This window comes from Sciurus vulgaris (assembly GCF_902686455.1).
Source record: "Sciurus vulgaris genome assembly, chromosome: X".
Classification (NCBI taxonomy): Eukaryota; Metazoa; Chordata; class Mammalia; order Rodentia; family Sciuridae; genus Sciurus; species Sciurus vulgaris.
Genome location: NC_136471.1, coordinates 133,490,949 through 133,517,134, shown reverse-complemented (window position 1 = coordinate 133,517,134; position 26,186 = coordinate 133,490,949). Strand labels below are relative to the sequence as shown.

The window sequence follows — 26,186 nt, the reverse complement described above, 5'->3', positions numbered from 1 at the left end:
GGTCTAAAACGACACCTTCACCTTGCTTTGCTTTTGAGTCCTCGAATGTCCCTTCTAAAGGCATCAAGCGACTCGCACGCCCGTCCTGGCCGTAGTTTAAATGTCCAAAACTCCTCCCTGTGTCCTGTTGGGAACTGGGGCCTGGTCCTTGGGCTTGGTGAGCTCTGGAGGCGGACCCAGGTGGATTAGTGGCTTCCTGTGTGGTGGTATTTCCTCCTGTCTCCTGTCTCCTAAGCTCCCAGAGGTGTTAACAGGTGAGCTCACCTTCTCCGGTGTGGTCCCAGTCACTTTCTAATCCCCACAACAGCCGAAGAATGGCTTTCTCATAAACCACCCTTCAGTCCGATACTGTGTGTGCGTTGAAAGTACAGTGGCAAGCCGTGCGATTCATTTTCTTTTTTGTCGTTGTTATTACTTTATGTGTATTTATAGACATTCTATATTTTACATAGATTTTCTATTTCTATATCTTGATATATATTTATATTTGGGGTGCCGGAGCTGGCACACAGGTCCTTGTGCAGGTGAGTCAAGAGCTGTGCCACTGAGCTACGCGGCCCAGCCCGAGCTTTAGATTTTAATAGATTTTTTTGCACGATGCCCTCAACGCAGAGGCTCGGTTTGTTTTAGAAAGACCCCCCAGAGTTCAGTGCTTCATAATGAGCTAAAGTTTAAGAAGCAAGGCAGCAATCACACGAATCTCTACGTGGACTCTCCCTTGTCTTGAAATGTGCAGAAGTACCCAGAGATCTCAAGTTCAGAGTCAGCCTTGGCAACTCAGCCAGACCCTAAGCAACTCAGTGAGACCCTGTCTCAAAATAAAATATGGAGGGCTGGGGATATAGCTCAGTTGGTAGAGTGCTTGCCTTGCAAGCACAAGGCCCTGGGTTCAAATCCCCAACACTGCAAAAAAAATAATAAAATAAAATAAATAAATAAATAAATAAATGATCATACTACATTTGTATATGATCTATCAAAATGTATAAATGCATTTGACTGTCACCGGCAACTAATTGGAACAAAAAAAAAATGTAAAAATTTCAAACTAAAAAAAATATATATAGGAAGCGCTGGGGATGTGACTCAGTTGTTAAGTGTCCCTGGGTTCAATGGTTGATATCAAAAAAGAAAAAGGAAAAGGGCCTGTTGATTTGGAAAATGAGTTTTAAAAGAGATGCAAAGAGTTTCACACGTTCTTTAAGTGAACAAAGTATTTTTAAACCCCTGTAACACAATTACATTTTAAGAACATTAATTCCTGTGCCTGGTTTTAGCCTGACTGTATTCTTAGGGAAGCTCAGTCTCGCCTTCCGTGAATAGGCTCAGAGAGCCCATTACGTCGGAATCAATTTCAAGGGTCAGTTGTGGAGTAGGATTCAGTGGTGTCTATGATAATGTTTATGAAGCGTGGGTCAGGTTAAAGGTCACACGTGGAACATCAGGGACGGTCCTCAGCAGAAAGGGCTGAGCCAGAGGTGAGTGTGGCCAGATAATCCAGCACTTGCGGGGTAATACCTCACAGTAGCTTCACTGGCTGCAGTTTTTCTTCCCTGGTTTTACATTAGAATGGTTCTTGGAAATGCGGTTGGTGGTCTTCCTGCTCAGAGAAGCTGGTGCTTCTCTGCAGGCAGGGGTGGGGGGCGGATGGAGCAGATTTCTCTTGCTTGAAGTCTCTCCATGGGGTTCGGGGTACACTCTGAACTGAACCTGCTACCTGGGGTCATGTTCTGTGTATGTGTGTGCGTGTGCATGCGTGCATGTGTGTGTGTGCGTGCGTGTGCATTATATCTGTTTCCATGGGACTAGCAAGACCCAGTTTAAGCCCAGAGGTAGAGACAGGCGAGTCCTTTCCGACGTGTTTAGGGAACTTCTTTGAGGGCTGAGGTTTAATATCGCGGCACACACAGCACATTCTCCAGGGACTTTTCCCTGGAAAGTGACCCACCATCATGGCCTTAAAATGTTTCAGGCACCTCCTTTAAATGAAATCAAGGTGGCCCATGAAACCCACCACAGAAGAACCGGTATTGGCTCTGCACGGAGGATGTCGACTGGATAGTTCTCGTTTCCCATAAAGGGGCCGGTGTGTGGTTTGGAAGTGGGGTTCGAGGAAATTCTGTGAATATAAGGCAGCATTCTCTAGCTCTGTAACGGGCCAGGAATGTGCGCGCGCTGAAGAGCCAAGCACAGTTTAATAAAATGTCAAAACAGAAATGCCAAAGCAGCTGCTTCTCCTGGCTGCCTCCAGCTACTTTTATTAAACACATGAACATGCAGAAGAACAGGGTTAGACACCGGGGCCAGCTGAATGCCGGTGAGGCCTGGAGAAGCAGTGGACGGCTTCTCACCCCTTCACAGTGACCCTGGTGTGAGAGGACGCCAGCCCGTCTGCAGATGCCCTTGCAGCTAGGTCTGCAAATGCGCTCACCTGTCCATTCATTAATCCATGCGGACCGTCGCGTTAATTTCCTGCTGCTGTAACAAAAAATCGCACACGCAGGGCCCCATAAATAAAGCACAGCTGTCTCTGTGCTCTGCTTCTTTACCTCATTTTGTCTACCTTTGACCCCACCCCTCACCACCTGCCTCTCACAAGGACCCCTGTGATTACAAGATTGTCCCCCATCCTGTCTCAAGATCCTTAAGCTGGGAAGTCCTAATTTCCATGCAAGGGATTGGAACATGGAGATACTGTGTATGGCGGGGCTGCGATTCTTCCCTCCCTATTTTCTGATAGACATTTCCTAAGCTCTAAGGAGCTGCCAAGTAGAGTTGTTTCCATTGTCTTATTTTTATTTTTTCCCTAAGAACTTGGCAACATCATTATTTTCTACAACCCTGGTTACCCCTGAAATGTCTGAAACAAATCTCAGTCTCACTCATTCGGAGATAATCCATAATGACGTTTTGCGTCCCCATTTTGGTGGTTAATTTCATTCTTAATCGTTCTGAAATTTTGCACAGACGTGAAATCTTTTCCATTCCTCTTGACTTTGACCGAAAGTCACATATTTCTACGTTGACTTTTTTTAAATTCAAGATCAGAAACTGCCGAATTCAAGACCACAGAATTCTACGATAATTTTGCTTTAAGCAAAAGAAAAAAAAGTTCCTCTCAGCAAGGACTCTTACAGTTCAGAGTTTGCATTCACTTTACTTTCATCAGATTTGTTTTTATTTGACCCCTACTGTTTGCCTAAATTAGATTGGAAATGAAAGAGCACACTCTGCCTTGTGGCAGTGAACACATTTTGGGAAATGTGAAGAAACAGCAGAGGACACATCAGTGGGTCATTTTGACCTAGGGCTCATTAAATCATCCCGCGGGTTGCTAATGCAAGTAGGTTCAGCATGTGAAACAGTAAATCAACAATTTGCAAACCGTATGCCTTATATAAAAAAGACATCTTGTATCTCCCATGTTCTTGGATAGGAAGAATTAATATTGTCAAAATGGCCATACTACCTAAAGTGCTATACAGATTCAGTGCAATTCCAATTAAAATCCCAGTGATGTACCTTACAGAAATAGAGCAAGCAATCATGAAATTCAGCTGGAAGAATAAGAAACCCAGAATAGCTAAAGCAATCCTTAGCAGGAAGAATGAAACAGGGGGTATCGCAATACCAGATCTTCAACTATACTACAAAGCAATAGTAACCAAAACAGCATGGTATTGGTACCAAAATAGACAGGTAGATCAATGGTACAGAATAGAGGACACGGACACAAACCCAAATAAATACAATTTTCTCATACTAGACAAAGGGGCCAAAAATATGCAATGGAGAAAAGATAGCCTCTTCAACAAATGGTGCTGGGAGAATTGGAAATCCATATGCAACAGAATGAAACTAAACCCCTATCTCTCACCCTGCACCAAAACTAAACTCAAAATGGATTTAGGACTTCGGAATCAGCCCAGAGACCCTGCAGATTATAGAAGAAAAAGTAGGTCCAAATCTTCACCTTGTTGGTCTAGGATCAGACTTCCTTAACAGGACTCCCATAGCACAAGAAATAAAAGCTAGAATCAACCACTGGGATAGATTCAAACTGAAAAGCTTTCTCTCAGGAAAGGAAACTATCAGTAATGTGAAGAAAGAGCCTACAGAGTGGGAGAATATCTTTGCCAATCATACTTCAGATGGAGCACTAATCTCCAGAATCTATAAAGAACTCAAAAAACTCTACACCAAGAATTCAAATAACCCAATCAGCAAATAGGCTAAGGAAATGAATAGGACACTTCACAGAAGAAGATCTACAAGCAATCAACAACACATGAAAAAATGCTGAACATCTTTAGTAATAAGAGAAATGCAAATCAAAACCACCCTAAGAGTCATCTCAATCTACTCACCCAATTAGAATGGCGATTATCAAGAATTCAAGCAACAATAGGTGTTGGCGAGGATGTGGGGAGAAAGGTACACTCATACATTGTTGGTGGGACTGCAAATTAGTGCAGCCACTCTGAAAAGCAGTGTGGAGATTCCTTAGAAAACTTGGAATGGAACCACCATTTGACCCAGCTATCCCACTCCTCGGCCTATACCCAAAGGACTTAAAATCAGCATACTACAGAGATACAGCCACATCAGTGTTCACAGCTGCTCAATTCACAATAGCCAGGTTGTGGAACCAACCTAGATGCCCTTCAGTTGATGAATGGATAAAGAAAAACTGTGGTATATATATATATATATATATATATATATATATATATATATATATATATATATATATAAAATGGAATATTACTCAGCCATGAAGAATGATAAAATTATGGCACTTTCAGGCAAATGGATGAAATTGGAGAATATCATGCTAAATGAGATATGCCAATCACAAAAAAACAAAGGATGAATGATCTCGCTGATAAGTGGATGATGACACATAATGGGAGTTGGGAGGGGGTTAGAGCTAGGGTTAGGGAGGGGGCAAGAATGGAGGAAGGAAGGACTGTGTAGAGGGAAAAGAGGGTTGGGAGGGGTGGGGAGAAGGGAAAAATAACAGAATGAATCAAACAACATTACCCTATGTAAATTTATGATTACACAAATGGTATGCCTTGACTCCATGTACAGAGAAAAAACATGTATCCCATTTGTTTACAATAAGAAAAAAAAAATTAAAAACGCAAAAAAAAAAAACAAAACCCATCTTGTATTTCACATAGTCCCACAAACAGGAAGTGTTCTCTTGTAGCATTTGACATTTTTACACCACTTGAATCCAATCTTCCTGTGTTTATTTTTTCTTGTCTTCTAAAAATGAATGAATGAGTAAGCAGATAATGAGCATTAACAATTCGAATGCAAACCATCTTGGGGATGCTGTTTTGCAATGCATCTTTTCTTCTCCTTGCCTATTGTGTCCGCATTTTGCAGAGACCCCTATATTACTGAATATTCTTTGCTACTCCTGCACATCGCTCCTTTAGAGGGATCTTTGTGAAACAAAAACAGTGATCCATGTGCCTTCAGGAACACAGTGAGGAACGTCATAAGTAACCCTGGAGGAGCTACTGGGGTCTATGAGATGCGTATAAAGAGCTCGGTCCTGAGGCAAAGACATCCAAGCGTCATGGTCTTGGACCACATGGAAATGATAGGCAGGAAAAGGCCCTCATACCGTGGGGAGGGTCTCACGTAGTTGCAACCACCTGAACTAAGCTGTAAAGAAAGGGATCCCTGGGCGTACCTCTGCGAGGCCAGCGGTGTGGCTGGGACAGGCTGCAGAGAGGGCAGAGCCATCTGTTGGAATGTGCTTCTGTCTTGACGGGCGTGATGTCAGGAGAAGGTCAGCAGGTAGACAGGTGGGCTGGGGAAGCTGTTGGAGGACTTGAGTTTGGTAGCCAATGAGGTCGAGAACGCTCATTGGCTCCTAATGTCTGGATCCATGTGTGTCTGATTTTAATTGACATGGTAATGGCGCCTACTAATGGTGCGTCGTATGAGAATCTGATCGTACAGGCTGGTTGCAGCTGCATTCCCGGAAGACACAACTGGCAGCTGAAAGGACGGGTAAGACAGTGCAGGCAAGATTGGCGGCAGAACAGGCCTGAAAAGTCTCCTGGGGAAGTTCGAATAAAGCCACTAAGCCGACAGACTCCCGGGAATGTTTAGGTGCAGATGACTTGCTGTCCTTAGAAGACAGAAAAGTCATTCCCAAATGCACAGGAAGAACCCGGATGACGTCAAAACAGCAGGTCCCAGCTCCTAAGAGAAGGCGTCGTTGATACTAGTTTTCTATTTATTGCTCTGAAGCAAATGACCAGAAACCTGAGGGCTGAAGACAACGTCTGCGTTTGAGCTCACACTTCGAGACGTGTCTGGCCTCTCTGCTTCGGGTCTCCCGGGCCAGAGGCAAGGCCCATTTCGTCTGCTGTCTCTTGGAGCTCTGGGGAGGGGTCTGTGCGCTCACTCGTGGAAGACTCCAGCTCTTTGCTGATGTGCAGTGGAGGTCCTGGGTGATGGCAGCTCGGCTGCTGGACGTCTTCCTCCAGTTCTCTAGAAGCCAGGAGTGGCCCTCTGGCTTCATCTCCCGCTTAGAACATTCTGAACATCTCCTTCTGTTAACAGCCATGAAACGCTCGCCTCTTAAAGGACTTATTTGAAGGGATCAGAGTGGCCAGGATGATCTCCCTTGTAATCGACTCAAAATCAGGTCCTGAGCAAGGTGATTCACAGGTTGAAAAGGCCCTTTGGCCTCATAAGGTAATAGGAGCAAGATGTGGGATCTTGTATTCAGTCTGGGGTCCGGGCAGGGCGGGGGAGGTTGGGACCTTCTGGAATTCCTCCTGCAAGCACAGCTCTTTAGGGCAGTGCATTAAGTCGGGGGCCCTGCAGCGTTGCTGAGCTCCCCCCGTCACTCCCTCTCTTTTACATTTTAATTCCACAAACAAAGGCAGAGGAGATGCACAGGTGAGGCCGTGAAGGGTTTCCAAGAAACAAAGACAACATCTCCAAAGAGTCCCCTTTGCAGAGCGTGGGGTAGGCACACAGGCCCTGCGCTGGTGCCGGAGGAGGCTGCAGGGGCCGGAGCGATGCGTGGAGACGCAGAAATCTGTCACCACTTGGCTCAGGCCAACAAAAACTTCAGACCCCATCAGCGATGTGCGTGTGTGAATGTGGAGGCAGTGACATGATAAAAATAGAGACTTAAGAAAGAAGTAGGAGATTTCACAACTGGCTCAGTCCGCCACCCGGGAATTAAAGTGTTTGTGTGACGGCCCCAAGACCAAAAGGACAGTCATCTGAAATTTGTAGCAGCAGCACATGCAGACTTATTATTTTTCTTTCCATTTGCTACAGTAGATTTCTCTCTTCAGGAGATAAAACAGAGCCATAGGCTATCTACCTCCATCTGCCTGTGTCTGAGTTCATTGTGCTTCAGACTCATTCTCTTCTGTCCACTGGGTCCTCATTTTGTCACTCTTACTGTTATGGTTTAGTGATTAGGTGTCCCCCAGAGCTCATGTGTGACACAATGCAGGAACATTCAGAGGTGAAGCAATTCAATTATGAGAGTTGTAATATAACCAGTGGATTAATCCACTTGAAGGCACTAACTGGGTGGTGACTGTAGGCAGGTGGGCTGTGACTGGAGGAGGTGGGTCACTGGGCACCTGCCTTTGGGGTTTAGATCTGGTCCCTGGTGAGCAGAGCTCTCTCTGCTTCCCGGTGCCACGTCCTGAGCTGCTCTCCTCCTCCAGGCCCTTCCGCCATTTTGTTCTGCCTCACCTTGGGCCAGAGCCATGGAGTCGCCCACCATGGACTGAACCTCTGAAACCAGGAACCTCAAATAAACTTCTCTTCCTGTAACTTGCTCTTGTCAGGTGTTTTGTGCACAGCCTTAAAAAACTTGACTAAAACACTCACTTTCTTGACACATTAGAAGAAATCGCCGAGCTGACTTCTATGACAGGAATCAACTGGGCTCCCCATTTAGAAAAGAAGAGGGATTGGGGAGTTGAAATGGAGTTTGTCTCGAGTGGGAAAAAGAATCGCGCATGGGATGTGTTCCCTGGGATTTTGTCCCTTTGCCGTTCCTTGGTGAGGTAAGACCAAGGTGCAGTTGTGAGGGAAAGGATGAGGATCGGAGTCCATGGGGTCAGCACGGCTGTGTGGCAGGCCACCCGCAGGCCAGGCCAGAGCGCAGAGCTCGCAGGGAAGTCAGGCACGTGCACTGAGCTTCCGCTCTGTCTCTGGCTGTGTGTTGGGCTATTGTTGGTTCCCCTTTATCTTCTCATCCTTTAGATTTTCTTGCAACTTAAATAAAAATCTCTTGGAAATTTCAGCTTGTCTTTGTCAGAGAATGTCCCAGATCTTCCTTTGACCAACATGGCTTTACTTTCACTCAGCCTGTTCCTTCTGGGCCCAGTGTCCCATGGCCAGCTACGCCTTTCAGGATGACAGGTTGCCAAGCTTCCAACGAGGATGGGTCTCAACTCCTGCCTAGCCTCGAAGCAGCCCAAGTGTTCTCAAATCCCAGGCACGATTTTGAGAACAGATGATAATATCATATTATTGACAGATGTGATAGGTACTGTTAAAAGGTTATTAATAGATGCAAGACGGTTTTGTATTCATTTCAGCTTGGTTTGCAGGAAACTAGGTGCAAAGACTGACACAGTAAAGAAATCAAGGTAGCAACATCAAAGGGGCTGGAACTTTTCCTTGTGATTAAAAAAACTTCACAGAACTTCACAACGGAGTCAGGAGTATTTTTAAGAGAAAATAGAACCTCATGGTTCCATCTGTTTCCTGAGAGAGTGTGGCACAGTTAGCAGAGTTGTAGCACTTACTGAATTTAAATCACATTTTTATGTCCAGGAAGATTTTCGGCATTAAATAGGCTATCAAATGAATAAGGAAGCGATTTTTTTAAACTAGGGATACATTTCCTTTGACATCTAGTGAAACCGGGGGACTTGGTGGAATGAATTCCACGTGACTCACGGAGGAAAACATACCATTGCATCCGTAGATATTTTAAATGTCTGCTGTATGGCCTTGGTCATGAGTTTACATGTGGAAGAAAATCCCAACAAGAGTTGAAATCTCACAGTGTGCTGGCAGCCCGAGGGAGACATCCCATGGCGTGCGCCAGTGATTTTCCTTGTGGGAATGAAGGATCCAAAGTGAACATCCAACCCACGAGGGCCGCCTTCCGCTAACGGCCAAGTCAGTGTTCTAGAACTGAATCGCTGATAAAGAAGCGTTTCTCCAGGCTCAGAAGGGAGCCGGCTGCAAGCCCGCGAGGGCCCTGGAATCCACCCGCAGAGGCCTGTGGTTGGGAACAGGGAAAATTCCAGCCTGTGGAACAACCAGCACGGGGTGGCCCAGGAACAGTCAGCACTTTGTTTGAGAAATGATCTTACCACACAGGAAAATGAATCTCCTCTGTCTCCACACTCCACAGAGCGGCAAAGACCTGCGCGCCCTCCTCCAGCTCCTGAGGCCGTCTTCTCTCCTAAAAAAAAAACACAACAACAAACAACAATGTCTTTGAACAGCTGAGACCTCGAGATTATCTTTCTTGCTACAGTGAGAGCAGCCTACGGGCAACCTCCTGGCAAGCAGGCAAGCGGCCCTTGGAAACCAGAGAGGTGTGGGAGAAGGTCCTGGCACTGATATCAGCACCACAGCCGACTGGACAGAGCCCAGGATCTGCCGGGGGGCGGAAGGGGGTCCCCTGGAGAGGCGGCCCCCCAGCTGTGAAGGAGGGATTCAGATGCCACACAACCAGCCAGAAACCGTGAGCTCAAATCCTCAGGCTTCAGGATCAGCCACAGGGAGGGAGACCGCGCGACACGCAGGGGTTTGAAGTCGCGACTCCGTGATTGTGGATGGCAGGAACACGCCACGTGATTGGTCAGTGTGGTTCTGAACATTTCAAAGAACCCCCCCTTCAAGAGTAACAGGTGGGCAAATGCCTCATATGAAGTTCCTGGGAATTATTAGCATGCATTGTAAGAATATGGTAAGTATATTTATTTACACACACACACACATATATACACACACACATATACATGCACACATATGTATATAAATACAGGTATATATTTCTTTCAACTCCAGGGATCAAACCCAGACCCTCATGCATGCTAGGCAAACACTCTACCTTTGAGCTACAACCCGAACCCTCTATGTGATCATATTAAACAAAACTTTAAAATGTACTTTACAATCAGATTATTTAGTGGTATACCCCTCATTATTTATCAGTTTCAATATATTCAAAATTAAATGGCGAGTACTTTGGGAATATTTTGTACATTTTCTCAGTTCTTGAATCCACATCTGGGCTGATAAATCCTCTGGTCAGCTTGGATATAAACAGAACATACTTTATGTATTTTTTTTTTTTACATTTCATATCTGAATGTATCAGATCCAGCGTTGTCTTTATCTTATATGAATATGTCAAGATGTCTAATCCATTGGTGACCTCTCTTACTGGTTTTTTGAAAGCTGCTCTATTGTTTCTTTAAAAATAACTGTTCCCCGAAATACGAATGACTCAAGTAAAAAGTATGCAAGTGAATTAAACAGACATTTCTCAAAGTAGGAAATACCAATGGCCATCAAATAGGAAAAAATGGTAAGCGTCACTAGCTGTTAGGGAATCGCAAATAAAAAAGTACACTGAGATTTCATCTCTCACCTCTCAGAAGGGCAATCGTCAATAAGGACAGTAGCCAAATCTGGTGGCACATGCCTGTAAATCCCAGCAGCTCGGGAGGCTGAGGCAGGAGGATTGCAAGTTCAAGGCCAGCCTAGCAACTTAGTGAGGCCCTAAGCAACTCAGTGAGACCCTGTCTCAAAATAAAAAATGAGAACATCTGGGAACGTGGCTCAGACCACTCGGTGTTTATCCTGAAGAATCGAAGGTGTCTTCCCACAGCGATCCATGCACGTCCATGTTTACAGCAGCCCAATCCACAATAGCCAAACTGTGGAACCAGCCTCGGTGGCCGTCGGCAGATGGGTGGATAAAGAAACTGGTCTGTATACACCGTGGGGTTTATTCAGCCATAAGAAGAATGAAAGGATGGCATTTGCAGGAGAATGGATGGAACGGGAGACCGTTATGTTAAGTGAAATGAGCCAAACTCGGAAGGTCAAGGGTCAGGTGTGTTTCCTCTCCTCTGTGGACGCTGGAGAGGAAAAAGGAAGGGAAAGGCGGGGGCGAGGATCTCATGGAGATTAAAGGGAGGTCAGTAGGCTGGAGGGAAGGGACCAGAGGCTCGGGAAAGGGGGCGCCAAGGGCAAGCACTGCAGAACCATGTGGGCACGTCATATGGTGTGTGTGGACGGATAACAGAACGAGCCCCACCAGCACGCACGACTGTGGGCCTATAGAAAATGCGGGAGCAAGACCATTCGGTGTGTTTTCACTGCTGTGACGTGGGCAGAAGTGTCCATGGCACCCGTCTGTGAGGCTCCCCGTGGCTCAGGGAGACCTTGGCCGTGCGAAAGCCGAACCCTTGACAACACTGCCCACTTAGGACGGCCGTTTCCTGTGGGTCAGGAGCCAGGGCCCCTTGGTGTTGGGGTTCGCCGTGGGCATTGGTCAAGGTGCTGGTCAGGATTCCCAGGCACAGGTGGGCACCGATGGAGCAGCCTCCCCGGGACTTGGGATCCGAGCTCCGTTGGGTGCGATCTGATGGCCGATGCCCGGTGCCCAGTGCTGTAGGAGGCCTGCCCTCCGGGAACGCAGCTTACAGGGTCTGCCAGCAAGACGGAGGTTACCTGGTCCTGGGACCTGACCACGAAAGCCACAGGCACTGCCCTGGCCACAGGCCGTTCCTCGGGATCCAGGCACTAGGTCAGACCCCCACTACGGGGGATCCCCCACCAAGGCCTGGGTGCCTGCAGGGAGACCCCTGGAGACCCACCCTTCCCGCTGGCCTTTCAGGCTTACGTCCCGTCAGCCACACTGCTGCTGAGAAGCAGGTTTCCTAACAGCTCTAGGAAATAAGGGCAGTGCCCAGTTTCCTTGGAAAAACGTTATTTTTCAAAGCCTAGTGCTTGGCCACGCTGAAGAGTGGAGAATGCCTTATAATCCAGATAGGGTTTTACCTACTTATCTTTTTTTTTTTTTTTTTTTTTTAGTAATTGTTAAACTTCATTGCTTTGGAAATAATGGTAAAGAAAAAGTATGGACGTGTTCAGCACAGACCCAGTTTTCTTTTAATAGGCTCAATCCATGGATGATCGAAGTCACCTCTCTACCTGTGGTTCTGGTTCATGCAGAACCCATGGCGGAGGATGGCCAAGGATCTACCATGGACCCACCAGAATCTTTTTTAAAAATGTTTACAAATGCTTTCCTTTGACTTTTGATTGATTGGCAAGCGAGATCTTTTTTTTTTTTTTTTTTTCAGGTTACTATCTTTAATAGACAATGAATTCATGCAAACATGTCCGATCCCAGTAGGGAGAGCAAAGGACATTAACAACCCACAAGAGAGGAGATAGAGTTGCGTGTCGTGAAAAGATGTTCAGCTGAGCTGGAAAGCGAAGAAACACAAACTAAATCACAATGCAGGGTTTGTTTTTTTTTTTTTTTTAAATTATCAAATTAGCAAATATTGAGCCTGGTGACTCGATCTTGTTTCCAAATATTTGACTGTTGACTGCAAGTCTGCTTTGTCTCGAAAGGGGGCTGCCGATCCCCTCTTCCTAAGAACCTGTAGGACTGCTCACCCTACCACGTAATGCAGCATCTTGTTTAAGTCCACGTCGACATCATGGGTCAATATTTTAGCATATTTCTACCTATATTCTATGGACTTTGCAATTTGAGTGGATTAATGTCAGGCAAATGAAGATGATGAGTTTCCTGGTCCCATGGAAGACAATAAGTCATGTGTGATGTCAGAAGGTAATTGACCCTTTGTGAACATAGCGGAGATTCCTTTTTTGGAAAAGGGATAAAAGCTGTACTCCATCTACATCTGAAATTATTCTTGACTAACAGACAGGCATAAGATCCTCATTTAAGGTAATGTTCTGAAACACAAAACGGCCCGGAGAACCGGAATCTACCTCTAGAACTCCTTCCTCTTGAGGGACTTCCATCAACTGTCAGCTTAATTTTGATACATCTCCACTGGATGGTCACTAGTCTGATTTTAAATTGCATTTTAGCTGTTTCGTATTTTGATTTTCTTTCTTTTCTGGTTTGAGCATTTGGTTTTAATTTGGAAAGGAAAATAAGAGGTGAGATCCAGAAAACCGTCTGTCCGGGGTGAGAGTCTTTAGGAAGCCATGGTCGGATGGGGAGAGCTGGGTGACCCCCAGCTGCGTGGAAAAGGGGGGCTTCTTCTGCACACTGGGTTCATCACGTGCACGTGCCTTGGGCGCCGTAATTCAGTGAGAACAAGCCGGCCTCGGAGTCTGTCACGGTTAGCCAGCACTTGTTACGGCATGAATCTGGGCATCTCTGCGCATGGAGGCTATTTCTTGGTGTGCCAAATTCCCGGGCAGACAGCAGCCTCCCTGCAAAGCCTTGTCAATCAAACGTGGTTCAGCTCTGGGAACACAGAGACAAAGCTCAGCTCCAATTCGCTGGAGACTCCTTGGAAACCTGGAAGCGAACCTCAAGATTCTAGCCCAACTCCAGGAGAGAACACAGATCCAGGATGATCCTGCCCCAGATGGTCCAGACTTTCAGGGAAGTCTCAGATATTTTTAATTGGCGGAACACCCTGTGATAAATATGTGAGCACTCATTGATCTTTAGCTGAGATAATATTTCTTGCTCTCCTCTTGCCTGGCTCAAGTTGGCCCCACAGAACACAGGAAAGGGCCAAGTTAAATAAGACCAAAGTTTGACTCGTAAACTTTTTAAATGAAAGAAACCACATTCACATCAGTGTTTCATATTAAATTAGGCCATGATTGCAAATATTACTTCAAATGGAAATTGTTTATTTATTTTTAGGTCTTTATCCTTATAGGGCTTTTTTCTTTCTTTCTTTCAATGCCTTGGATGGAAATGTTGCTCTTTTACTGATTAAAAGGAGATGTCCTACCTTCTCCGATCTCTCCTGGGAAGAGAAGAAAGCTATTCAATTTTAAAATGTTCTCATGAATTGCTGGGTCATACATACTAGGTGGAATACATGTCTTTATTTGTCAAAGAGAAAATGAGCAAAATTATTCGTCTCCCATTATCCAAGTATGTCTTGAGAAAAGGTTTGCATTATAACATGAAGGAGGTATGGTCGGAATAGATGGATGATTTTTAAGTCATGCAGAAAAAACTGGAAACCATGTCAGACTCCATGCCTCCAACAAGGCCATTTACATGGTTACCAAGCACCACACCAAGTTTAAGGCTACGACTGTTTCCAGTTCTTGCAGCAAAATTCAATGAGCAAACACGACCAGCCATTCTGTGCATGACATCCTATGAATTGCTCTAAAGAATACGGAAACAATAAGGCTGTCTTCTGTTCTTACAACTCCACGGGGTAGCTAATGGGGCAGGCAGTTATGCAAAAGCTTGCGATGAAAGTTATGATTAAGAAGATGTGAAGTTAAGATAAACAGTTCTGGGAAGAGAGGAAGCAGAAAGTTTTCACAGGGGTGGAATCATGTCAGTGATTCATGCATGAAGCTGAGTCTTAAAGCAGAAATTCAGGTGCCAGTAGGACTAGGGAGGGACTAGGGAGAAGCTCATTAATTTAGAGATGAAATTGGGAATTCTGGGAAACTGGAAGCAGCCTGGTCCGTGCAGAGCTAACCAATATCCACCTTTACTTGGAATATCACTGATGGCCACAACCCTGGTGGTCTTCTCCAAGGTACAGAAGAGAGAATCGTGAGTGGAAAAATCTCGGCAGACTCTGCTAGGTAGGCTGAAGCACAGCCCTGGGGAGGGAAGAGAGGGCAGAACTCCTGGAAATGTGTGAGGTCGGGTTGACGACAGGACTTCGTGACTCTGGATTCATGAGGTGGGGAAACGATGAAATACGAACCAAAACCCCCTTTCCGTTTCCTTGGGTGGATATGTATAAATCTAGGAAAAATCAGAAAGCACCCCAAGACTGATCATTTAAATATCCCTCATAAACATAGCTTAAGAGAGGCGATGGCTGCATCTCTTCACGCCACCAGTTCCTTCTTGTTAGAATCCACCAAATGATCCAAACCAACCTGTCATAAATTTCCTAAGCACAGAAGCAGTATTTGTAAAGTGATAGGTGTGGGGGTGGTTTAAAATGTCACCAATCTGTGTGAACATCCGGGTAAATGTAGTAGAGCATGAGTTATGTGGATTTCTTTGGACTAGAGGGAGGGTGTCAGAATCTGCTCTTCTTTTTAGGACCCTTGGTAAGCTTAAGAAGCTTTGGATTTGTGCATGGGCTGCCTACAGATATGGAGAGTACAGAACTGGGAAATTTTTTGGTACAAAAACGACCAAACCATTAGAAAAGGTCACAAAGATGAATGGCATACACAGACCATGAGATGTTGGAATGGAGATTTGCCAGTGTCTGTTCTTATAAAGGTCAGAACTGGGCTGTCCAAGATGGCAGCCACTACCCACTCATGACTGACTGTGAATTTTCGAATTACTTTGGGTCTGATGCTATTTAATGATCAGTTCCAAGTTGGACTAGACACACACTTCGAAATGTGATGGCATCTTGGACATTCCAATTATAGATGGTTTGCATGGCAGTAGACAGTTCCCTTGGACGGCTCCTGGAAGGAGTCCAACTCATGTAGCCAGGGAATTTGGAACTGAGAGTCAGAGAGCAATCACTTTTCCGTTTAACTCAATTTCCTCAACCTCGTGGTTCCTTTAAGGTCAGTTTGCTCTTTTTCTTTATTCTGTTCTTTTATAAAAAGTTTTCTGATGGCTCATTGGCCTGAGTTCTGTAGACTCTTATCCCTGTGGCAAGGAGACCCCATGTAACCCACCTGGAATCAACCATACCCCTGTTGTTGCAGGGGAAGTAAGCTAAATATGTGTAAGGCAGAAATCTTTTTCTGCAATAAAGTTCTTCAGTGCACAATTGTGAAGTATGTTATTAATTGTGAATTTTGTCTAAAACATTTGCTAACATGCTAGCCCTCATTCAGAAATGTGAAAAGTACAATAATATGCACGAAAAGTATTTTTACAAAAAAATAACAAATAAATTCGGGAGTTAGATAAGAAGCATATTTAATGTTACCAATTTCTACTGCATAAATCACACTATGCGCGATGTGATAGTGCACCTACCACTGATCATATTTTCATTCGCAGTGGGTGATCAGTGCCTACAGTGGCCACCATATAATTATTATGGGGGCTCTCTTTGATAGTTTCATCAAAAATTATATAATCTTCTTCAGCCAATTATTTTTTGTTTTCCAAACAATGCTGTAGAGAAATTTCTACAGCCATGGAAAGGTGCACTAATTGGACTTAAGATGCCATCACAAAAGGTTTTTGGGGGTCAGAGAGGTAAAGGGGATTGAACTCAGGGGTCCACAACCACTGAGCCACTCCCCAGCCCTATTTTGCATTTTATTTAGAGACAGGGTCTCACTGAGTTGCATAGGGCCTTACTTTTGCTGAGGCTGGCTTTGAACTCGCGATCCTCCTGCCTCAGCCTCCTGAGTGGCTGGGATGACGGGCGTGGGCCACCACACCTGGCGGGTCTTCTATTTCATCGTTTGAAATCGATCTGTTTAAATTGATCCTGATTCCATTTGGGTAGGTCATATGTCTCTAGAAATTTGTTAACATCTTCAAGATTTTCTATTGTTTTAGAGCATAAATTTTCAAAATAGTGTCTTGATTTTCTTCTGTATTTCAGTTGTGATATTTCCTTTGCCACCATGAATTGTAGTAATTTGAGTTTTCTCTCCTTTCTCTTTGCCAGCATGGCTAAAGGGTTTATCAATTTCATTTCTCTTTTCAAAGAACCAACTTTTTGTTTTGTCCATTTCTGGAATTGTTTCTTTTTGTTTTAATTTCATTGACATCAGCTCTGAGTTTAATTACTCCCTGTCTTCCGTTGCTTTGGGTATGGGTTTGTTCTTCTTTTTCTAGGGCTCTGAGATGTAATGTTAGGTGGTCTATGCCTTGACTTCCTGTTCTTTTTAAGGAAAGAGCTCAAAGCAGTGAACTTCCATGCCAAGGGAAACATCCGTTACGAACTGTGCTGAGTGATACTAATGGTAGCAGAGTGAATACCAGCGCTGAGGGTGGAGTCATCTGCCTCCCGGCATTCAGGTCGTGTCGACACCCCGGGATAGCCAGGGAGGGTGGAAACATATGAGAATATCCACACTCCACCTTGGCCAGCTGCTGCCCTCTCCACTTCAGCATGCACGGGGGTTTCTTCCCAGGGTTTACCTGCAACACCTTTTATGAATCAGGGTTCCCACTTTTCTCCTGTCACTTCGGGGCGGGGAAGAAGGACAGGAAAGGACGTGTATGGGGCTCCCCAAAGGCCCAGGGGGTGCAGTGGCTTTTCCTCTGGGTCTTAACTCTTGAGTTCAATTAGGCATCGTGGGCTCACTTAATTCTCAGACAGTTATTGTTGTGAATGTGAATTGTCGACTTGATTGGATTGAGAGATGCAGATGATTAAGAGGCTCTGGGTGTGTCCATGAGGGCGTGTCTAGGAATGATTGGCATGTGGGATCTCCAACTGAAGTGGAGCCCCTCCCTCAGCCTGGGCAGCTCCGCCCACTAGGATGGAATAGAAGCTGGAAGAACAGGAAGCAGATGCAGATGCAGCTTGGCTCTTCCTGAACGGATTCTTGATGGCTGCTTCCATCCTCTGAGGACATCGGACTCTCGCTTCTTCACTCTTCCAAAGTGGACTCTGCCAGGGATTCTCCAGGGAGTTTCCAGAAGCCTTGGTCTGGGACTAGGTAGCACTGCTGAGCCCTCTTGTTCTGGGGCTTCTGCCTCTTGGACTGCGCAGCTGCTGGTTCCTCCAGCTCTCCAGCTGCGGACGGCCATGTGGACTCTCCAGCTTCTGGTCCTGTGAACCCATCCAATAAATCCCCTTTTACAGTCATACTTCCTGTGGACTCTTGCTCTAGGGGAACCCTGACTCATACAAGTGGTAACTCATGGAAGCATCCACGATAATCTAGAGAAAGTAGATTGAGGGGAAGTGAGGTTAGGTTAATGAGCCCAGGAGTGGCTCGTCATGGAAGCCACACTGCAAATCCCTTTTCTACAAGTTGGAGCCCAGGACGGCTCTCATAGCCCGGGGTCGTGTGCTGGTCTCTCCATAAAACCTACTTGAATGTTGACGTCCACAGCCTCGCTTCAGTGAGAAAATTCCAGGCGAGCATTGGTGCATTTTACTTTAATTCCTCAGTGACGTCGCGTGGGTTAACGGAATTCTCATCTGCACCACCCAACTAACTGGACACCGAGGCCCAAGCTGCGCCACAGTTTAGAGAACCTAGGGACTGAGTCGTGGCAACGTGAGTCTCCAAACAGATGCCTCTCCCACCCTCAGCAGCCCACCGGAGTCCCTCCTGCCAGATCATCTTCGTAGGGTGACATGGGAGGGACCGTCGTTTGTCACCAAATGATAGAACTTATTTCCCAGTTAGTAGAAGCAACACTGTGGGTAAACTTGCCACTTTCTCTTACATTCGTAGGTAAATAATCATAGTCTTCCCTCTCTCTTCGGTACTCTGGTGCCCGAGAGCTGTGTTCAGAAACAGCGGGATTTCAAGGTGTACCCTGTAGCGATGGTGTCAACCACCCTCTTGGGGACCGAGCACCCTGACCTCGTCCACGCAGTGTCCTGGGTGACCTCCGTCAGCAGCCGCGGACAGGAGAAGCCACGTGGTCCCGCCATTTGGGCCCGGATGGAATGTCTCTCTGCGCACTTGCAAGCTGGACAGGGCCGCTTCTCTTTCTCGCAGAGCGAGGCCTCTGATCGTACAGGCCCACGTTTATTTTTCCTGCTAACCAGACCATGGCCTCCTTCTGTTAGGAGTTGGCACTCGAGTGTAGACGCCGGACACTAATCACGGACGGGCCTCGGACGTGGAGCTGGGTGTCCAGGGGTCAGCAGAAGGTGTCCCTGCCAGCAGAAGGCCGCTGGGCTTCATTAAAGACGGGAACTCCGTTACTCCCTTTGCAGAATCTGAGGTGACACCTGGGGTCCGTGAACTTACTTCCAATATGGCTTTTTTACTCCCTGCAAATGTTCTAGCTTAAATTACAGGATCACGTGACTTAGAATTTAGAGACTTTTAACATCCCTGTACATGTCAGTTAAGCTGGAGATTTCCTCTTAAGGCAGAGGAGCGTTCGAGGGGAACGGCAAGGCACGCGTCATTTCCGCTCTGAAGCGTTGCTTTAAAGGGCATCGGAGAGGAAGCCTGACTCGGAGGAACCCACGGGAGCCCGGAGTTATCAAGGGTCATTTCAAGGGGTCAAGAACGTGAGGGTGAGCCGTGCACATCTTTCAAGCCGTAGCGATTGTGTCCTCGGGGTGCCGAGGCCGGGACAAGCGTACCCTCTTTGCAGAGCCGCTGGGCATATCTGGATATTAAAAAGTGCACGTGGCCTTTGACTAAGCAGAAAACGAATGAGTAAATTAAATCAAAATAAAATCATAGTGTCATACAATGGTGTCTGTTTCCTCGTTTGCAGAAATAGGTAGTTTTGAAGATGGATTTTTTTTTTTTTAATTTTAGTTTGGTCCTCCTCTCCCAGCGGCGGCGGCGGCGGCGGGGAGCGGGACGCGGGGATCGGGCCGGCGGCGCAGTTGCAGCTCGGAGCCCGCGGGCCGCCGGGGCCGCTCGAGTGGACGGACGCAGAACTCGGGGCCAAGGCCCCGCGCGCGGCGGAGGCCGAGGGGTCGTCGGGGCCCGGGGCGCGCGGCCGGGGGGCGGGCGGGCGGCGCGATCCGTATGCTTGCATGGATCCCGGCGCCGCGCTGCAGAGGCGGGCCGGGGGCGGCGGCGGCGGCGGCCTGGGCGCGGGCTCCCCCGCGCTGTCCGGGGCCCAGGCGCGTCGGAGGAAGCAGCCCCCCAGGCCGGCGGACTTCAAGCTGCAGGTCATCATCATCGGCTCCCGCGGGGTGGGAAAGACCAGCCTGATGGAGCGTTTCACGGACGACACCTTCTGCGAGGCCTGCAAGTCCACCGTGGGTGTTGACTTTACAATCAAAACTGATTTTAAAGAGCTAAAGAGGAAAGAAAATTCGATTACAGATCTGGGACACAGCAGGTCAGGAGAGATTCAACAGCATTACCTCAGCTTATTACAGAAGTGCCAAGGGGATCATATTAGTGTATGATATCACTAAGCAGGAGACATTTGATGATTTGCCAAAATGGATGAAGATGATTGATAAGTATGCTTCAGAAGATGCTGAACTTCTCTTAAGTTGGAAATAAGTTGGACTGTGAAACAGACAGAGAAATCACCAGACAGCAAGGTGAAAAGTTTGCACAGCAGATAACTGGGATGGGATTCTGTGAAGCAAGTGCCAAGGACAACTTCAACGTGGATGAGATATTTCTGAAACTTGTTGACGATATTCTGAAAAAGATGCCTCTGGATATTTTAAGGAATGAGCTGTCCAATAGCATATTCTCTCATTACAACCAGAACCTGAAATCCCACCGGAATTGCCTCCACCAAGACCGCATGTCAGATGCTGTTGATTTGCTACTTTGGAGACAAGGTGGAAATGATTCCTGAAGAGGGGAAAAAACATTCTATTCTGCACTACAATCATTTTGACAATTTCCTTTCGCACTTTGTAATCCAAGTCAGAGCTATACACTAACTTGTAAATATGCAAATATGCAATCCTGGGTAAGTTTGGATTATAAATTACATATTTCCCTCCAAATTATATTTCTTTCATCCCTAGTGTACATACACTGGGAAACATAGTACTTCTAATATGAAGAATGGGAGAGATGAAAGGTATAATGTTTCTTAAATAATATAATTGTCCTTGTTAATTATACTATGAGGACAGAAGATATTCTGATAAGAAGAGAGAATGTGGTGCTTTGCTTACTGTTTTAAAGAAAATTTGTAAAACTTAAAGACTTTTGAGGAAAAAATAAACTATGTTAAGTGCTTTTTTCTTTATTTACAAGACATTTCCTCAGCTGTAGCATCTTTGGAGTGTTTCTGCCATAAAGCAAATTTCCATTCATAGCTGTTGTTGAAGGTTATTTATTAATGTTCTGTAATGATAGGATATTCCTAGTTAGAGGTTGGATTTGACTTGGTCCTGAGGCCACAGAATCTCTCATGGTTTCCTGATAGATGTACCCTATGCTTTTAAGAACAACAAGATTCAAGAAAGAAGTGTTTTTGAAACTATAGAAAAAAGATTTTAAAACAACGCTGCTGTCCTAAACAAATCCTGTTTAAAGGAATTTTAAAGAGATACATTTTATTATATCAAAGAACATACATGTATTTGCCTAAACATTCTGTATCTTTGTAATGATAAAACTTTTCCCCTTTATGGTGAAGCCTATTCCTATTAAGCATAGACTGTGTTCAATATTTGTTTTTGTTTTTGATATTTTTTTCCCTTTTTTTTTTTTTTTTTTTTTGTCTGATAATGAATTTGTGAACTCTATCTTTGGTATATCTTTTATTAAACTGCACTATTTTGTTTAGTCAAGGTAAAAAAAAAATTTTTTAGTTTGGGGCTTCATTTCTTTATCATATGAGGCAGAGCTTGTTAACTACTTGGGATCCTAAAATCATGTGATTTAAGGAGATTTACTTCCGTGACACCAGATGGAATCAGGAGCTTTGAAGACAGTTAGGAAGCCCCACCATTAAAGGATCACAAAGGGGTTACCTGTGTTTTCCTAACCTGTGAGGTCCGGTGCGCCGGACTGATCTGGGTGCATTTCATCTGTTTAGATGGCACAGTTTCTTCTGCAGGCGATCGCAGGCCAGTGGGGGTCTGGAGGCCATTATCCTGGAGGCCATTTTCCCGGAGGCCGTCTTCTCTGAGCACCCAAGTTGCTCCCGTGATCTGAACTCAAGTGATTTCCACTTCTGTGCGGAAATGTGCGTCTGCTTTGCCGCTTTCTGCCTCGTGACTCCCACGAGAGACTCTCAAGATCCCTTGACCCTTGCAGTTCCTGTGACCCTGAGTGCTGGTTGGAATTCCATTGTTAGCAGGATTGCCGCCCAGACGCCGGAACTGGCCACTTGCTAAGTGCAAAGCGCTGCTCTACCTACCGCACGGCTTCCAGGGACCACCGAGCAATCCCCGGGGAGACCCGGCTTGGAGCCACGTGGGCCCACGTGCGCCGCGTTCTGGAAGAGGCGGGAAGCACGGGACCCGCGATGGGAAGTTTCGGGTGTTGGGTGCAGGGCGCTGAACCTCGGGCCCTCCCGTGAGTTCAGTAGCACCGTCGCCTGACCCGCGTGCTGGAATAGCACGCAAAGCCCGGAGCTGCCGGGGACGAGGCATGGGAGCCACGTCAGTCCCTGACGCGGGGCTGAGACTGGTTGGAAAGCGTGGGATGGGTTTTTGTGGTTACGGGGGACAAACCATCGTGGCTGAGCCCTGAGGTGGAGCGTCTGTCCTCAAAGCTTCCAAAGGCACATGCGCGGCAGTGATTGACGCCCCCTACATCCCTCAGCTCCTCAGGGCCCGGCCCTTGTAGCACGTTTCCAGGGGCCACAGAAAGGTGCTGAATTTGGAGACACCTTCCCCTGCAGCCCTCACCTCCTCCACACGGCTTTCTCTCCCCAACCAAATGCACCACCTTGCACACAAGAGGAGGATCCCCAGGTCTTCCCTGCACCTCTGTCTTACTTCTACACTTCAGAAGTGGGCATTTAAGAGAGCCGACAGCTCACCTTGCAGACTGCTTGCCTAGGGTGCACAGGGACCCGGGTTCGAATCCCCAGCACCTCGGGAAAAAGTTTTTTTTAAAAAAAAAAGGTGGACGTGTAAGGAGATACCAAGTCCTAAACACTCAACCCGCTTACTCGCCCACAAAGTCGCCTCTTCATTCCACCTGCTTCTGATTTTTAAAAAAATGTTATTAGGACAGACTCCAAATCATGTCTTCCTCTGGCCTTACCCTTCCTCCACACCAAATGTGATGACCAACCACTTTCTGAGCGTGGAAATCGGGGCTATAAACCCACGTGCTAAATCCTTCCCATGACTTCTGATGCACGTCGGCGTGAAATCCAGTGTCTATAGCTCCACGGAGAAGGCCTTTCTCAGCCTGGGGTCTCCCAGCCTCTAAGTCCTCGCCGCGGCGCATTCTGGCCTGTCCCTGGCCAACCTGCAGTCTCCCTCTGGTCACTGTCCATCACGGCCGCGGCTGAAGCTCAGTCCCTAACCGCTTCCTCGGGCTGGTGGAACGGCAGGGTGCCTGCCTGGTACGGAGCAGCTTCAGGTCAGCGGCAGGAGCTGAAGGCCTGTCGGAGACCAAGGCCTGCTGTCCCGGCCGTGGAGCAAGAGGACTGGGTGAGAAAATCGGAGGGAAAGCAGGGGAACCGGGTGTTTCCTTCGTGGTTGGCCAGCATCTCTTCACATTTCGGGTTGGTTAGCAAAGTGGAACTGGAAACCCAGGAAGAGGGCGGGCGTCGGTCTCTAGACCCAGCGAAACTGGAGGATCCTGAGGGGAAGGAAAGAGGTGGAGGTTTGAGGCCAAGCAGAGAAAGGTTGGGATTTTTCTCATCCGTGAAGAAACAAGAAACCAGCCCCAGGAACTTTTGAGATAGAAGGGGCCATACTGAGCGACATTGTGCTGGACAACAATTTTCACACTCAAATAGGTCATTTTAAATATGGAAGATCCACTTCGTTCTTTCTCTCTTGGTACCGGGATTGAGCCCAGGGACAGTTGACCACGGAGCACATCCCCAACCTTTCTAATATTTTTTTTTTATTTTGAGACAGGATCTCACTACGTTACTTAAGTTGCTGAGGCCGGCCTCGAACTTGTGATCCTCCTTCCTCAGCCTCCTAACTCACTGGGATGACAGGCATGCACCACCACACCTGGCTGGAAAGCTCTGTTTCTTAAGAGCAAGAAACCTGTCTTAAAAGTAACGTTCTCAGGCTCAGAAATAGAGTTTGTTTTCTACATAAAACTGAACACACAATTAGCACTGCATGTTCATTTGTTTGTTCAATGATACAAACATGGTCGACAATGATACCATGAAATTAGATGTGACACAACCTTCGCTCACTTGCGAGTTAGCGTAGCAGTACCAAGAAAGGCTGGTGCACGTTAAACCTCTTCACGCACGTCGTTAATGCGTGCCGCTTGACATAACACAGCAAGCCGGAGGTGGGGAGGACGGGCACAATTTCCATTAAAAGGGAAGTTGGGATGGGCTTATTCACTTAGCATGATATTCTCCAATTCCATCCATTTATTTGCAAATGCCATAATTTTATTCTTTTTTGTAGCTGAATAATATTCCACTGTGTATATGAACCACAGTTTCTTTATCCATTCATCTGTTGAAGGGCACCTAGGTTGGTTCCATAGTTTAGCTACTGTGATGAGTTGGGCTGCTGTGAACATGGATGTGGCTGCGTCACTGTAGCGTGCTGATTTTAAGTTCTTTTGGTATAAACCGAGGTGTGGGACAGCTGGGTCAGATGGTGGGTCCATTCCAAGTTTTCTGAGGAATCTCCACAGTGCTTTAAAAATCTCGAAGGCCGAATGTTTTCCCTGATAAGTGGATGATGATATATAATGGGTCTGGGGGGTGGGGATGGTGAGAGAAGAATGGAGAATGGAGAGGGAAATGCAAAAATAAAAATATATATATACAATAATTTTTTCAATAAGGAAGTTGGGGGGCGCCTATCTGCCTAGCCTGGGCGAGACCTGGGTTCAGTCCCTTCCTCCGTCAGTCAGTGGCTAACACCATCTTCTCATTCACTTTTGCTGATTTGCAAAACTAACCCCGCATTACAACAGTGAGATCGACCGCCGTATCGTAAAGGAAATCCGTAGCCTCCTATTCCATGTGGGAACCTAAGGTGGGAAAAGAAGTAATGGCACAGCCAGGCACAGGGTCAGGGAGGACAGGGCTGCGTGTTCCGGCTCTCCTGGGAGGAACAGCAATAAGGCTTCACAGCGGAGAGTTTACCATTGAAAAGCAGAACTTCAGCCAGGTGCAGGGGTTTGTGCCTGTCATCCCAGCAGCTTGGAGGCTGAGTCAGGAGGATCGCAAGTTGGAGGCCAGCCTCGGCAACATAGTGAGGCCCCAAGCAACTTAGCGGGACCCTGTCTTAAAATAAAAAGGACTGAGGATGTAGCCCAGTTGGTACCCAGTTCAATCCCCGGTACCAAAAAAAAAAAATAAAAGGTACCGTTTCCCACCACAGTGACATGCCACCAGTAACACATTTACGAATTTCCACGAGAAATCCCAGGACCGTAAGTATTGGCCTTCTTGCTTGTACACAGGAAACTACCAATTTCTCCATCCTCAAATCAACAAAAACTCTGAAACACGTGGAATAATGTTACTCATCTAGAATATTTTCTTCATAGTGACTGCGTTTCTGAAATTATTTTGACGTGACATTCGTTGCAAAATAAAACGTCAAACAGGTGTGCGCCGTCATTCACAAATGAAGAAATGTATTGTTCCCTTTTCCGAATCATCAACTCGAACTGGAGACTCCAAAAAAATCTGGAAACCCGGATTCTGTTAAATTACATTAGAATTTAATACATTTTAGAGATGAAGAAGCTGAGGCTCAAGAAGCTGGGGGTGCAGCTCGGTGGGAGAGCACTGGCCTCGCATGTGTGAAAGTCCCGGGTTCCGGTCCCAGGACTGCAAAAATAATAATAATAATAATAATAATAATAATAATAATAATAAAATAATATTGTATTAAAACAAAGTTCAGAAATGCATCCAGTGAAGATGAAGGACTTGAAAAGTCGTAATTCCCCAGCCAAGGAGGGGTGGATTTCTTCCAGGATCACGTCCTAGACAGAAGGACCCTAGCTACCTGGTACATGTCCCTGGACACCATGCTGAGCTCCTTCCTTGATTCACAGGGACCTTGAGGTGTCTCCCTGCTCTGCGTGTGTCTGTAGCTGACAGGCCGGCAGGAAGGCGTCTTGGTATTGAGCGTCCCAAACTGGGGGGCCCGTGACTTAGGAACTCTGCCTGCCTCGACTCTGGCAGG

At 46.4% G+C, this 26,186-nt stretch overlaps 1 protein-coding gene and 1 pseudogene across 6 annotated transcripts in view; both read left to right on the top strand.

Moving 5' to 3' along the window:
* LOC306650872 (uncharacterized protein) overlaps positions 1-26,186 on the top strand; it is a 380,281-nt gene that overhangs the window by 185,462 nt on the left and 168,633 nt on the right. The gene's annotated exons all lie outside the window — the stretch shown is intronic.
* On the top strand, positions 19,716-21,058 carry LOC306651343 (ras-related protein Rab-12-like; annotated as a pseudogene). The gene has a single exon. The product of its transcript is annotated as a ras-related protein Rab-12-like (transcript).